The sequence below is a fragment of the Halichoerus grypus genome, chromosome 9 (assembly GCF_964656455.1).
Source record: "Halichoerus grypus chromosome 9, mHalGry1.hap1.1, whole genome shotgun sequence".
Lineage (NCBI taxonomy): Eukaryota > Metazoa > Chordata > Mammalia > Carnivora > Phocidae > Halichoerus > Halichoerus grypus.
In genome coordinates this window covers 138,333,666-138,350,234 of record NC_135720.1, presented here as the reverse complement: position 1 = coordinate 138,350,234, position 16,569 = coordinate 138,333,666, and the positions used below count along the sequence as shown (strand labels likewise).

At 42.7% G+C, this 16,569-nt stretch overlaps 1 long non-coding RNA gene across 1 annotated transcript in view; it reads right to left on the bottom strand.

The window, feature by feature from the left end:
* The window catches only part of LOC144379007 (uncharacterized), a 61,268-nt gene extending 45,437 nt beyond the window's left edge, over positions 1-15,831 (bottom strand). Inside the window, exons 1-2 of the long non-coding RNA XR_013440980.1 lie at positions 15,803-15,831; positions 14,010-14,242 (exon numbers count right to left, since the gene is read on the bottom strand). This is a non-coding gene — a long non-coding RNA (uncharacterized LOC144379007). The remainder of the gene's footprint in view (positions 1-14,009; positions 14,243-15,802) is intronic.
* Between the last annotated feature and the right edge of the window lie 738 nt (positions 15,832-16,569).

The following is a 16,569-nucleotide window of genomic DNA, read 5'->3' as shown; positions in this document are numbered from 1 at the left end:
AAGAGACTAAGCCTTGGGGGCATTAATTTCTTCTTTTGCAAATCAAATCTTGCTGGTCTCACTTCCCTTCCAATAAAATTTTAAACACGAATCTTCAGGCCCTGAATTGCTTAACCAATGAAGAAGTCCATCCAGTATTCAAGTGTTTAAGTGTCTGTGAAGGTCAGAACTCTCTGTATGCTGGACGAGGCCAAGTACCGAGGAGAGACGACATCGCCCTGCCCTCAGAGTTTGTAACCCCTATTCATGTCCTAGGGCTGCTTTTACAAATCATCACAAACGCCATGGCTTGAAAACAACAGAAGTTCGTTCTCTCATGATCTGGAGGTCAGATATCCAAGATCAAGGTGTCGACAGTGCCATGCTCCCTTTGAAGACCCCAGAGGAGAATCCATCCCTTGTGTCTTCTGGCTTGTGGTGGCTGTTGGCATTCCTCAGCATGGGGCCACATCACCCCAATCTCTGCCACCACCTTCACACCACCTTCTGCTCTGCTCTGCTCTGCTCTGGAGGAGACAGTCTCTTTCTGCCTGTCTCCAATAAGGACACCTATGATTGGATTTAGGGCCACTCGGATAACCCAGGAAAATCTCCCCATGTCAAGATCCTTAACTTAATTGCACTTGCAAAGACCATTTTCCTTACAAGGTAACATTTACAGTTTCCAGATATTGGGATCCCATCTCTTGCAGGGGATTGGGGGGTGGGGGAGAGCATTATCCAGCCAAAGCTACCCAGCCTCTGTGGAATCAAACTGAAATGCCTGAAAACCTAAGCGTAAGTAGGGGTAAAACTGTGGGGTATCAAAAAAGTTTCTGCCCTGAGTTCAGGGAATGTGGTGCATGTTGCCTCACTCAGCTACTAGGATGGTTCTCCTGGGCCTGGATGAGGCTGCTTCTCTTCTCTCAGATGTTCTCAAATGATCCTACGAACTTCGGAAGGGCCACACTCGGACCACAGTCCTTATCATTCTAGATGTTCTTAATGGTGTCCTACTTATATCCTCTTTATTTTACTGTACACCTTCACATTTTTGTTCTACTCCATTATGATCTCACATAGTCTTTTTGTTTCTGTTTTTGTTGTTGTTGTGTCTTGGGGTCAGTCTTTTCTGAGCAACTACCTTTTTATATGACCTGAGAGACACAGAAACCCTGCCCCAAATTATTGCACGACAGGACACATCACCGTGCCTAAAATTCCTCACATTTCTCCTCTGGACTAAAGCAAGTATTATTTTGTTGTGGTTTACACATTAAACTGTGAAGTTACTGAGTTTTCATAAAACATACTTCAGTCATTATTTCCAAAATGTATGTTTGTCAAAAGATTAATTCTGTGGGGTTTTGTTAATGAATATTTTGTGAGTTTTAAAAAAACAAAAACAAACAAAATAAAAAAAAACAGAGGAAATCACAATTCCATAGAAAGTTAGGTTCAAGAAGTTACTTTTTTTTAAAAAAGCAAAATTTGAACCACCAGACATATCAGGGCATTTAGTGAGGGACATACACCTAGTGTGTAGAGTTCCTCAAATGTCTTTTATACACAGACACCTCTCTTCCTCTTAAGGAAGGAAGGTGGCAGGAACCATGTCCAGCTTTGCTGAACTTTGTGTCCCCAGCATCTAGTCCAGTTCTGACCCATAATAGGTATTCAGTGATAACTAAATGAGGGCCTGCAAGGTGGGCGCTTGGTGCATGGATGGATGGAGTAACATCTTGAGACCCTCAGCCGCTCTAGATGAACAAGAAAAAGGAAAGAGGACAAAAGGAAGGATGGATACAGCAAGGGGAGAGAAGGCGATTGAGAAGATGGGAACTGTAAATAGTAGCAATCACATTTCCCCTGCATGATAACTTTGCTCAAGGCCAGTTCTGCTAGTGAGCTGATGCTAGAGAATATTTACAGATCCCTTATCATACATGCTTGTTGAGGGGGACTGCATGTTTTTGTCTCCCCCCAAATTCATTCAAATTGACATCCTAATCTCCAACGCAATGGTATCTGAAGATAAGACCCTTGGGAGGTCATTGGGTTTGAATGAGGTCATGAGGATGGGGTCCCCATGATGGCATTGGTGCCCTTATAAGGGGATGAAGAGACTGGAGCTCTCCCTCCCTGCCACATGAGGATACAGCAAGAAGGGAGTGATCCGTGCACCAGGAAGAGGACCCTCACCAGACACTGAACCTGCCTATCCCTTGATGTTGGACTTCCCAGCCTTCAGAACTGAGAGAAAGAAATGTCTGTTGTTTAAGCCACCTTGTCAGCACTGTTTTGTTGTAACAGCCCAAGCTGACTAAGACGGGCATCATGGCACAGTGCTCTGCATTCAGACACACGTGGGGCCAACCCCCAGCTCTACCATTAACAACTTCCATTTCCTCACTTGTAAAAAGTGGGTAACAATGCCTACTTTATGGGGTTGTTGACAGGTTTAAAGATCATTTCCCTGAAGACCAGCAGACAGGAATCTCTGAAGACTTCCTTTAACTATATACTTTTACATCCCAAGAGCTTCGCAAAGTACTTTAGATAAGCATATGACTTGAAAATATGACTTAATTGATGTATTAATCTCTATCATTAGTAGTTTCTTTCCTCTCTCCCTCCTTCCTCTTCTTTCCTTTCATCCTCCTTTCCTTTCATCCTGGGTAAAATGTAGTCACATAGTTTAAAATGCAAAAGATACAAAAGAGTATACTGTGAAAATTTTCCCTCCTTCCACTGGACCACGCATCCAGTTCCCCCACTCGGAAACATCCAATCAGCTAGCAACAGCGTTTCAGTCAACAACCTCTTGTAAATTAAGCTCAGAATTAAAAATTCCTAGGCACCTGAGTGGTTCCGTTGGTTAAATGTCCAACTCTTTATTTTGGCTCAGGTCACGATCTCACGGTTGTGAGATCCAGCCCCGCGTCGGGCTCTGCGCTGGGTGTGGAGCCTGCTTGAGATTCTCTCTCTCCCTCTGCCCCTCCCCTCCCACTCGTGCACTGACTCTCTCTCTAAAAAAAAAAAGAATTAAATATTGCTCATTCTGGGTTTAAGCAACTCAAAACACTACGATACATTTGATAAACATGGTACTCAGCCCAACTTCATTCTCTTTAGATGATTGAGAGGCTCTGTATTTCACCGAACTTTAGGCATGTCAGCATCTTAATAACATGTTCTTTATTCATGGCTCTGTCCCCTATTCTGGGCTATCCGCTTTGGATACCCTGCCCTAGAGAGTAAAGGGCAGACAGGATAACACCAAATGGAGATTTCTGATTTGGGAAATATATTGTACGACTTTTTTTTTAGCAACATGTCCAAGATGATTCCATAAAAACAGGAGGTAGAACCTGAGCCAGGACCCACTGAAACTGACCAGCTCTAAGGACTGAGATATAAAGATGAGAACCAAGGACAAGCAATAATAGCAGGGAAGGACCAAGCCCTATTAAGGCCGGTAACAAAACCACCAGGAACACCAAAGACCAGGATATGCAAAGATCAACCATTTGAATCTGTACATGAAGTGCCTGAATTTGCGTCACTAAGTTGATCAGTAGGTAAATACTGACAAACTGATGCAGAGCCCAGACATCAGAAACATGCACGGGGAACACCAGATGCCCGACACTATAGACCCCTTTCCTAAGTGCCTGGGTTGACTCCTACATTCCAAAGGTGCTCTAATAAGCCAGCACTCGTCAAAACCATCCCTGGCTTTGGAGTTCTGAGGTCACACCACAGAGCAATTACGTGGCATTGTGGTGCGAGCTAGGTAGACAGAATGAGGGGTGCAGAGACAGGGTCACCACACAGATCCAGAGAGCCAAGAACTGCCCACGTTCGGGTGCTCTCAAGTTTTTAGACAACTTCTTTCTTCTACATCTTATTGTATCCCAATGAGAGGAGATGGAAGGGTTCTCAGTTTTTCACTCCAATAGCCTCGTTCACTCCCTGGTATTCATTTTTCCAACCTAAAAAGGAGCTGTGAGGATGTAGGTCCAGTCCTAAATGAGTCTCAGAGACACAAAATAAAAGCCACAAAAAGTACAGGTAATGGACCTGCTGATGCGCAGCGTTGAGGGAGGTTCAAGTTCACTTCTTCTTTCCAAGGCAGTCTGGAAAAGCAGGGGCTCAGGTAGCCTACCAAACCCACACCAGTGGAAGGCCACGTTCAAGCAGGGTATACCCATACCCAGGAAAAAGGAAGCAAAGCATGTGTAGCTAGGCCTCGTTGTGCTCCAGGCTTTTAGAGAAGACATCCTATTCCCCCTAATGGAGTGGTAATATCCAGGGAACTAGTAAGACCCAATCCTGGGACGGGGAAGGAGGGCATGGAGCAGGTCACAGGGGCCCCATGGAAAAGGACAAGAAGTCTCCCGAGAGGCTCATCAAAATCCAGAGCAGATGCTCACCAAAGTGGATAGCCCAGAATAGGGGACAGAACGATGAATAAAGAGCATGTTAATGCACAGAATCCCCTTGCATACATATGTAGGTGGAGGTGGAGATGGGGGTGGGGGAGCGGAACAAAGAGAGGGAAAGGAGGAGACCTAAGTTCAGGGGGACAAAGCAAAGTGAAGCCATAGGGAGCTCATCTATGTGTTTTTGATTCAGTTACTCTAAGCCTGCCCAAAGCGCTTCCCTCTTCCTTGGACATCTGACTTGAAGAAGAAATGAGATGAACAGATGATCCAAAAACTGTTTGGGTTTTTTGTGGGGTTTTTTGGGGTTTTTTGTTTGTTTGTTTTGGGGGGGACTTTTTTGCTACAGAATGGGGATTCTAGGAATATTGTTATGTATCATCTCTGGGACATTCATGACCAATAATGACACCATCCCATTAAAATCTAATAAATAAAACTCTCGAACGCTACTACTTTCACCAACATGCTAGCTTCTCAACTACAGCTTGTAGAACAATCTTTCGGGAATTTAAAAGCACCATCAGAGCAGACCATCCTCCCTTTAAGCCTGATTAAATGTCTGGGTCTCAAAATATATTCACAGTATTTGCAGAATAAATCACGTCAGGGGCGCCTGGGTGGCTCAGTTGGTTGAGCATCCAACTCTTGATTTTGACTCAGGTCATGATCTCAGGGTCATGGGATCGAGCCCAATGTCGGCTTGGTAGTAGGCATGGAGCCTGCTTAAGATTCTCTTTCTCCCTCTCCCTCTGCCCCTCCTCCCCTCTCTCCCTCCCTCTCCTCTTAAGAAAAAAAAAAAAAAAAAAAAGAGTAAATCATGTCAATGTGAAACCAGAAAAATTATCTGGGGATCTCTCCAGGGGATATTCTTTCTTCTCCTTGTTTACACTGCTGATCTCTAATTAATTTACATTCACCTTGTTCTATTTACTAGTTTGGTTATTGAGGCTAGATACTTCTCTGGGCCCCAACTTCTTCACCTGTAAAATGAGAATGTTACTAACACCTACTCCATGGGATTTGAGAGACAATCAAATACAAGGATGTATAAGATACTGGGGTGCCTGGCCGGCTCAGTTGGTATAACATGTGACTCTTGATCTCGGGGTTGTGAGTTCGAGCCCCATGTTGCTGTACAGATTATTCAAATAAATAAATAAATCTTTTTTTTTTAAGAGGATAAATAGGGGCGCCTGGGTGGCTCAGTCATTAAGCGTTTGCCTTCGGCTCAGGTCATGATCCAGGGTCCTGGGATCCAGCCCCGCATCGGGCTCCCTGCTCCGCGGGAAACCTGCTTCTCCCTCTCCCACTCCCCCTGCTTGTGTTCCCTCTCTCGCTGTGTCTCTCTGTGTCAAATAAATAAATAAAAATCTTAAAAAAAAAAAAAAAAGAGGATAGATAAAATACTGCTGCACAAACATCCCAGGTTTCCGTAATGGTTATTCCTCCTCTGAGAAATAGCACACTAAACTATACACTTTAAGATGTATACTTCATACCCACTAAGACCAATAATTAAGAAACTTACATTTCTCTTCCTGGCTTTCTCCATCTCTAGAATCAATTACCCAGAATGAGAGAGCTACTGGGATTGTTTGGATTCTTGTTAAGTAGAGACTGTATGATTCAACATGTTAGTACTAAGACCACAGTTACAAAATTCTAGGGGTCACAGTTTATACTGGGACCTACTTTAAAGATTTGAAGAGAAAAAACAAAAAATAATTTTAAAGGAAGGAGCGTCACAGAAATCAATGTCAAACATAATTTATCTACAGCTTTGCCTAAGTCATCTGAATTATTGATCGATGCATTCAAATTAGCAAAATTTTTGCTTTTCAGATTTTCAGGGACTTGCACGCATGAATCACTTGACATTCCATCATTCCACGGAAATAACCGTGGGGCCCGCGTGCTGTGGATGTTGACAGAGAGGACGGCACCAATACCCTACACAGACAGTGGGTTTACCTATCCTGATTGCATGCTAAAACTCACAATAGAAAACAGATTTTAAAGGAACTAATAAAAGAATAATGCAGACTTTGAAAATACCATCTTGGGTTTGGTTTTGTTTTGTTTTGTTTTTTCCATCCTAGCTCGGTTGCTGCCAAGTTGTCCAACACTGAACACAGTCTAAATATCTTTCTATATCTTAAGCCAAGGATTGGGGTGGCTGTTAACTTACACTTAACCAAGATTATAAAAAACTGTTACTGAAATGCCAAAAAAAATTACACGGTACTTCATAGGAAAGGAATGCAGGGGCTTAGCAACAGCCCACAGAGTCACTCACCAAGACTGTGCCTGCTTTGTGATTCGTTCCGACAGGTTCATTTTCATAAATTCTTACTGTGATAGGCAGAGACTAACCTGAATTGCCATAGAATGTATTATTTCTGTTTGAGTTTGTGGCTACCTTTTCAATCGTAATTGTCATATCAACACAGCACTTGGCTCTGCTTTGTATGCTTATACCAATAATACGTCTTTAGCCTGGCACACGGACATATGGCTGAGTCTCACGGTCACCTACACACAAGCCGTCCCCCAACAGTTCTGTTCTGACACTGGACGCGGACGTATGTCATGAGTCTCTTTCCGAGGCCTGGGTGTTCCTGGATCAGCCCACGCCTCCCAGAATAATCCCAGGCCCCTTTTCAGTGACTAGTTTTTGTCATGGGCTTCTGTCGGTGCCCTGGGAAATCGTCTCAACTTCTTCGGAAGTTTCCCTCATTCCTAAAAAGATATAAAAGTCCAGGATGTGGAGAAACTGGAACTCTGATACCTTGCTGGTTAATCCTCAAACCTGTCAAATGATACCCCTTATTTTGTAAGTCAGTTTGGCAGTTCCCTAAAAAGTTGGATATAAATTTGCCATACACTACAGCAAGTCAAGTCCCACCTATCCACCCAAGAGAAATGAAAATGTGTGTGCATGAAAACCTTATGCATAAACGTACACAGCAGCAGCATTTGTGATAGCTAAGAAGCTGAAACCACCCACGTGTCCATCACCTGGTGAGCAGAAAAACAAATGTGGAATATCCATGCAATGGAACAGTACTCAGCGATAAAAAGGAACAAGTTACTGATGCAGGTAACAATAGGGACAGACCTCAAAAACTTTATGGTAAGCAAGGGGCGCCTGGGTGGCTCGGTCGTTTAAGCATCCGACTCTGGGTTTCAGCTCAGGTCATGACCTTGGGGTCCTGGGACCGAGCCCTGCATCAGGCTCTGTGCTCAGCAGAAGGGAGCCTGCTTGAGGAATCTCTCTCCCTCTCCCTCTGCCCCTCCCCCAGCTCTCTCACTCTCTCTAAAATAAGGAAGTAAATAAATCTAAAAACAAAAACTTTATGGTAAGCAAAAGAAGCCAAACAAAAAGACTACTAATTGTGTAATTCCATTTAAGTATGCAATGTCCAGAAAAGGCAAATCTATAGAGACAGCAAGTACATTAACGGTTGCCTGAGACCAATGGGTGGGAAGAGAAATTGACGGCAAATGGGCACAGAGGGTATTTCAGGCATGATATAAAGTTCTAAAAATGGGGTGTGTGTGTGTGTGTGTGTGTGTGAGCCTGTGTGTGTGTGTGTGTGTACATATATCTTAGGTTCCCAAATGGGGACATGATGCTTAACACTATAACAACTCAGAACCAAAAGGAAAAAGTCAGCTAACCAGAAAACATAGTATTTTTTTTTTAAGATTTTATTTATTTGACAGAGAGAGACACAGCGAGAGAGGGAACACAAGCAGGGGGAGAGGGAGAGGGAGAAGCAGGCTTCCCGCAGAGCAGGGAGCCCGATGTGGGCTCGATCCCAGGACCCTGGGATCATGACCTGAGCCGAAGGCAGATGCTTAACGACTGAGCCACCCAGGCGCCCCCAGAAAACATAGTATTGCTGAGCTGCAAAATTAGCTAAATTAGCCAGTCCTGCAATAGCCCTACTCCAAATTTCTTTAATGTAAAACCAAAAAGTAAAATAAAATAAAAACCCTTACTTTTTAACCCACTTCTGGTTAAGTATTTTCTTACTTGAAGCCAAAAGCGTCCTGATTGATATAGACTAGAGTCACCCAGTCCTCTTCAGTAGTGTAGGATTCAGAGATATTTCATTTTGAAGGATGAATACCATTTTGAAAATATACATGCTGTACACTGAATGCTTGTATCCCCGCTCCCACCAAAAAAATTCCTATGTTGAAACCTAATGCCCAATGTGGTGATATTTGGAGATGCAGCCTGTGGACAGTGATTAGGTCATGTGAGTGGCACTCTCATGAATGGGATTAGTGTTCTTAGAAAAGAGATCCCAGGGAGACCCTTTGCCCCTTCCACCATGTGAGGGCACTGCAAAAATATAGCCATCTATGAACCAGGAAGCCAGCCCTCCCCAGACACTGAATCTGCTGGTGCCTTTAACTTGGGCTCCTCAGCCTCCAGGACTGCCAGAAATAAGTCCCTGTTGTCCATAAGCCACCCAGTCTGTGGGACTTGGTTATAGCAGCCAGAAGAGACTAAGACAGTGCATTTGTGGTGATGTACATATGTTCAGGCATTTCTAACTAGGTTGTGTAGAGCTACCTTGCATGGCATGAGGCACATTTAAGATGGCACTGAGGGGCGCCTGGCTGGCTCAGTGGGTAGAATGTGCAGCTCTTGATATCAGGGTCGTGAGTTCAAGCCCCACACTGGGTATAGAGATTGCTTAAATAAATAAACTTTAAAAAAACAAGATGGTACCTAAGAGTTGTTTTATTTAAAACCATATTTCAATTCAAGCTTGAACGAGCCCTTGCTATATCACTCCACCCTACCTCCCATCCACTCTCCTTCATGTCAGGGTGAATCAAACAGCGAAAGCATCCCAAATGCATTCCAGTTGTCATCTCATGTTTCATCCCTCCGCGTTTTTGCACATCCTATTTCCCAAGCCTCCAATGTTCTTCCCCTTTGCCCAGATGCAAAAATGCTATGCATCTTTTAAATCCCAACTGGAGAAAGTCTTCTCTGACCCCAAAAGATAATCACTTCCTCTCTGATTTAATTCAATACTTGGTACCTACTGCTATTACCACCTCTGTCAAGAGTATAGTGGACTTTGTTTTATTATTACTATCTCCCCTACTGTGAATGGCAAAGGGTTTGCAGTTAAAAGATAGCTCTATCATATATTTGGGTGAATTTGGACAAATCACTTTACTTTCGAGTCTCGATGTTTTCTTCTGTACTAGAAACATAGACATTACCTTCCCATCTCCCTCAGGCTGCTATGAGACTTCACTAAGATGACCTATGTGAAAGCATTTTATCAACTATAAAGTACTGACAAATTCTAGTTGGAACAGAGGAGATGTTTTAAGTTATGTAATGGACCACACAAATAGGGAAAAAGATGTGACCTCTCACCATTTACCGAAACTGCTCTTAGCCAAGACTACCAACGAGCAATGACCTCCCAAATGCCAAACCCAAAGCCCTATTCTCAACTGTCACCTTGCTCAATCTGTTGGCAGCACTTGAAACAGATGATCTTGCCTTTCTGCTGGAGACCCTTTCTTCACTGGGCTTCCACCTCGATGGTAGCCCCTCCTCACTCTCCTTTACTTGACCTTCCCTTCTTCTCCACTCCTAAATCTGGAGGGCTCAGTAACTAGACCTCTTTTCTTCCTATATTTACTCTCCTGGTGATCTCATCCAGTATTGTGGCTTTAAATGGCATTTCATGCCTTCCAACTCACAAATTTGCTTCTTGAGATTCCTTCCCTGAAAACCAGACTTGTGTATCAAACTGCCTAGATGCTCAAAACATGTCTCCATGGGTCCAAACTAAGCTCCTGGTCTCCCTGACCCCAAGCCCACACTTCATTTCAGTTCATGGACATTTGGTCCATTCATGTGCTCAAGTCAAAAAATCTCAGAATCATACTTGACTCCTCTCTTTCTCTCATACCTCCTATCCAATCCACCAGACAATCCTCCAACCCAAATATCTTCAGAATTCGACCTCTTCTCACCACACCACTTGTACCAAGCGGACATCACCTCTTAAAACCTGAAAAAGCTTCCTAAATAGTCTGTCTCCCTGTTTCTACCCTTTGCCCCACCTTGGGTCTCCACTCACCCGAGTCATTCTGCTGCAACATTAGTTATAGCAGGTCAATCATTGTTTAAAACCCCTCCGTGGTATCTCATCCCTGGCCATGAAAAATCCAAAGTCCTCACAATGGCCTGTAAGAACCATGTGATCTGCCCACCATATTCCTATTTCCTCTCTGACCTCATCTACACCACCATTCAGCTGCGTATGCCCTCCTCGCTTTTGTTGATTAACCAGGCACTTGTCATGCCACTGCCCAAATGTTCCTCTACCCACCATCACACAGCTCATTCCTTCACTTCCTTCAAATCATTCCTCAAAGGTCACCTTCGCCATGAGGTCATCCTTGGCCAATCAACTGAAAGTAGCAACCTCCCCTCTCCCACTCCCTATCTCTCTTTTCTGGTTTAGTTTTCTCAACAACAGTCACCACCTTTTAACATCTGTCTTATTGTCATTGCGAAAAGGTCCAAGAGTGCAGGATTTTTATTTCTTATATCCTCGAGGCTTAGAACAATGCCTGGCACATAGAAGGGACTAAATAAATACTACTTAAAAGAATGAATAAGTTAAGAATGGGTGGCCAAAGTAGGTTTCATAGGTTCATGATAGATATATTTTTAAACACCTGTATCTTCAACAATGAGCAGAAATACCATCAAAGTTCTTAGAAATGGCTGGCATTTAAAAATCAGCCAATGTGAGGCCATAAAGAAGAAACCAAAGTAAATTTGGGAGCACCTAATATACCTAAAGAAACTCATAGCAAATAAATACGTAGAAACAGTACTCAAAACACAACAAAATATGCAGGCAATCACCCCTAGACTTATTATAAAGTTCAAAGCTAAATAAATACTTTACTTATAAGATGCTTAGTATGTATTGTATTCATCATTTTTAGAAGGCAGAGCTGACTGTTTAGATTTTCTTACTAAGCAAGTTTATTGTGAATACCTTGGTATATTGCTCTGGTTTCAATAATTGGAACTAGTCCACATCAACGGTTTCAAATAACCAAGACTATAAAGTTTGATACTTCTCGTAAAGTTATTAAGTATATTTGGCTATAATTTAAGAATTAACATTGTATAGAAAATATAAAGGAATTTATCATTTTAAACTCTGTTTAAAGTTTTCCAAGTCACTAAGGGTAAATGGATATAATCTTCCTCAAACTAAACCATCACTCAGAAAAAGCAGTATGTCTTGCTAAATCTCAGATCTAGAAAATGAAAATCCAGGACTTTAAACTTTATTGTACATGATATGCTATTCTTCTAAGTGTTGTTTATACTAACTTTTTTATTTAAGTAAGGACCATTCTATAAAAACTAATATCAGAAAATGGGCTAGAGTTTTTAATGTCCTCGTCAAGAAACCACTGGACCATCACTTTATATTATAGCTGAAAAGTGAATGAACAACAATATTAAAACTATATCTAAGTCTACTCATCACGGTTAGCATTGAAAATAAAGAATTTGAGTAAATCAACTCTAGAAACTTGCTATTATCTCAATTTACAGAAAGTTGTGTGAGGAAATGGAAGGACCACATACTCCCAAGTTGAAGCCAAAACCTTCAGGAATATGCTTACACACGTAAGACTTATAAAGGAAAGTTTGTTGAAGTGGATTAATCCACACTTAACTGGATAAAAGAAGTGAATAGAACATATTTTTAGAGGCAAAAATATTTGAATATGTAAAAACTTCTATCCAACTGGACTGAATATTTCAGTGACTATTTTTGGTTAATGTGGCTTGAAACTTGTACGGCAGTCAACAAAGAAAGTTGGAAGTAGTAAGACATCACTAATTCATTGTGAAAGGTAATAATAGTACCTCTTACTATATGTTTATAGATCTTTATCCCTATATTAAGTTTTTTTCTTACACATACGCATTTTAAAAATATATTCCCCACAATGACCCCATTGGATAAGTATTATGATCCCCACTTACAAGTGAGAAAACTGAGACCCAAGGAAATCAATATGCCTAGGCTGGGATTCAAACTCAGGTCTGTTTCATTCCAAGCCCATGTCTGAGCCCCACTCTGGGTGGCCATTGGAACAAATCCAAACACACTCAGTTCAGACAGTTGTAGGTAAAACACCTTCTGGGAAATAACACTGCACTCTCTACCCCCAAAAAAATATTCCAGTGGGTAACTTTTGTTGAAAACACATGAGGAAATCTGGCATTTCCATACAGTACACTTTCCTGAAAGTATACTTTACAAAAAATTTAGAACATATTTCCTGAATACTCCCTGAGCTAAGCATTCATATGAAATAACTATTATTAATATATATGAAGTTTTCCAAGTCACTAAGTCTATTGTTCAACAATTTAAAAACAAACTTCACAAGAGAGGATGCACCTTAATTACAAGAGCAATCAACAAATCACAAAATCTTAAAGTCAAAAGTTTCTTAAAATTTCTTTAGCCTAACCTTCATTTTATGGACAATGAAGTCCAAGAAGGTTAAGTAGCTTGCCCAAGTTTATACAACTGGAAAGAAGCAAATCACAATATTTTTTTCGACCTACAGCAGGATAAAAATATTTCCAATTCCCAATTATCATCTTTGACCAGACCTTAACATTTCCCAAAACCATACTATACCAATGATATTCTCCATCTGTAGGATTTTAAACCACCTTGAACTTGAATCATTTTTGAGGATGAGATCCGACAACTTAAATCATTTCAAATCAACCTATTTTAAACAAAGGAAACTCTCACTTTCCATGGCAAACAACTGCTAGACAAGGAAAGTAAATGCTGTATCAAAATACTTTTGTATTACCGGCAGTATTTATGTGAACTTTTAACTGCTTCCTCACAGAAATTAATAAAAACGAATTGTAAGGACTTAAAAGAGGGACTATAAGACTCTTAATGAACACTATAAAAACTTGATGTATACTATAAAAATTAAATAAATTTACAGCCTCTCTTGTTATACACAGTCAAGTTTTCCTTCTGATAGAACTTGTTGTACTTTATAGTGGCCCCCATTATTAGGAATTCATTTATTTCTGGCCACTTTTGGATTTTGTTTACCAAAATGCAATATCAAAAGTAAAAAAAAAAAATTAATGCAAACCACAAAAGTTCTGCAAATACATAAACATCCACTGCCAGATTTAAAAACAAAATGAATCAGAAATAAAATAAGACATGTGCTCATTGGACCCATCATTGTTATATAACTTTCCTTAGTGACTTTATAATCCACATTCATTATGCGCACTAATGTTGAGGGACCTAGTGTAAAATTAGTAAAGTTTCATCAGAAGTACGCAAATCATCATTCCATATGAAAATGAACTTACAAAAACCGGTTCAAAACAAGGAAACCCAACGTCATAAATCATTTTCATCAGGCAACAGCTAGACAATTCTCAAATGGCATAAGCACCAGCCCCAAAACGAATGCTTACAGGGTATTGAAAAAGAAACGTACCTTCATTGAGGTAGAGAATTCCCAGTAACCAAACTGTAGTAATCCACATAAGGAAGGCATCATCAAAAATCCCAACATCCTAATGTTTAAGTAATTCCAAACGAAGAAGTTTGAAAACTTTCCATCCAGGAAGGACTTGATGCTATATTGGTACTTCCATAATGTTCATTGATAGGAAGATCCAGTAAGAACAATGCATGATGCTTTCTAGATGCTGATAATAATAATTGCACCTATACAATTGAAATTAATTAACGTTAGCTTCCAAGTCATTCTACACACTCAGTTTCTTTTAAAAAAAAAAAAATCAGTAACCATAGCCATAATAGATTTCATATACATAGTTCTGGCACTTGAATCATTTCTAGCTGCAAGTCTTAAATCATGGATACTCTATACGATACTATACAAAATCATAACTTTAAGAAGTTAAAACAGACTGTTTGGGTGTTTCCCCCAGTAAGCAGCCGCATATTCAGTCTGCTACTTCATTTATCATGTCCAAATGAAAAGGCGGGTGACTAAGTCCAAGGGGGTGAGGAAAGCCTCTAGCTCAGGGGTGGGGACAGGAGAGGAAAGTGGAGAAGGTGATAAATTACCTTGGTATTTGGAAGGATCCCATAAAACATACCTGAAGATAATGACCTAAATTTGCATTGTTGAATGCGAGAAGCCACTCCTAATATTTGAGCACATGATAACAGCTAGAGCCAACTACATTTGTCCACTTTCCACAAACTCCCAACTTTGTCCCTAAATGTCTATTCACCAAGTGATGGGACAGATAAACAACTTTTGTGGGAAAGTGGGAAAGCACCGAGAGAAATTTCATGGTAAGTGGACATGTTTACTAGTTGTGGAGGGGTCCAGCTTGAGCAAGAACCCACCTAGAAAGACTGCAAAGTGAAGCTACTTGGGGGAGCAGTTTCGGGAGGTTCCCTTTGCCTATAAATAAGGAGGGAATCGGGCAGCCTCGCCACCCCGCAGAAGCAGCCAGGGCCATCCCCCTTTTGGGCGGGCGTGGCAGATAGAAACAAAAGGTTAAAACACAAAAGGCGGGGCGGACCGCTGGGTCTGAGGAGCTCCTGGGGCTCTCGATCCCCTTTCTATTCAAACACAATGAAATGGGGGGTGGCGGGGAGGAGGGGGTTCCGTGAGAGAGGTGGTAGTGGATCTCGAGGATTGCATAGGCTATTCTGGGTGGGTCGCGAAACTGGAAGGGGCGGTCAGGATGGCCGACTCCTAACTAGTGGTCCAGGCCCCATCCCTCCATCCCTGCATCTCTGACAGTCGGAAACCTGTGGCTTCCTCCACCCTACCCCAGCCCCAAAGAAAACTTTCTGAACTCTTACCTGTTTGCTCTAATCCCCCTTGACCACAAACTCAACAGTCCACTCCCCTGCAACCCAAACCTCTTCTGCGTTCTATTGTTGCAGCTTTGCTATTGTGCGTTGGTTCCGCAGAGCGCTCCGCAGACAATTAACTTCTAAAACCCCCACCTCCGTATCTCTTTCTTTCGCATGATCAAAGTCGGGGCGGGGTGGGGGTGAGACTGGCCTTGTCCCCATCCATTTCAGCAAGTTCTCTCCAGTATGGGCGCAGCTGGGAGAAAGCCAGGCAATGCCCCCCTGAGATACCCGTGCCCCCATCTCCCCCAGCTCCTCCTGTAATAAGGCACTTGAGAGAAATGCCTTGTCTGGCTGTTGCCTAATAAAAACCAACAAATAAAACAATCTGTGCAAGTTCGTTAAAGAACAAAAGAGAAGGAAACAGGGAAAGGAGGTACAACTTACCAGCCAAACTTCGCCACCGGACTACGCCTCCGTCCTCCGAAGGGCGGGGAGTCGGGAGCGTTCAGGGGGAGAGAGGTAAACAAGACAACAATTTCCACTCACCTCTTCCCCCACCTCGTCGCACTTTTAAGGGCCATTTCCCTCGCTGCCGTCTGCGAGGTGCTCGGACACTTTCGTGTGGCCTGACAGCGGAGAAAGTCGCGGCGGCAAAGTTGCGAGAGGGAGATACCCGGGCGTCCGGGGGAGAGGGGAGGAGAGAGTTCATCAGAGTTCCCCCTTTTGTTCCAAGTCCCGGAGCAGACAAAGAGGCGGCGAGCGGCGGCAGGTTTCTCCCTCTCACCCCTTCTTCCTCTCTCCCTCCCCTCCCCTCCCCGCCCCCTCCCTCTCCCCGCATCTCCCGCCCGGCTCGGGAACCTCCGAGGCGGCCCGGGCGGCTCAGTTCCCAGTTCCACGCAACTCTGCCCCGACCCTCTCCTCCCGCGACCTCACTCGAAACTTTCCCCAGGAGATGCCCGTCCTGGTCCCCTCCCGCCCACCACCCTTTTATCCCCCGCCTCCCCAACGCGCACGAGTCTCCGGGGGGGAAATCTCCAAAATCATTGTTTCCGGGAGATGCACCTCTTTGTTTGCACTTTCCCTGCCAATCAATGTGAACAGTCCACTTTGGCATCGAGTTTCTGTCAGTTTCCCATCATCCCGGGAGACGATATGCTAAGGGTAGGGGGTCAACCCCATAAGATAAAGGCATTACGCAATCCGAGGTGGTG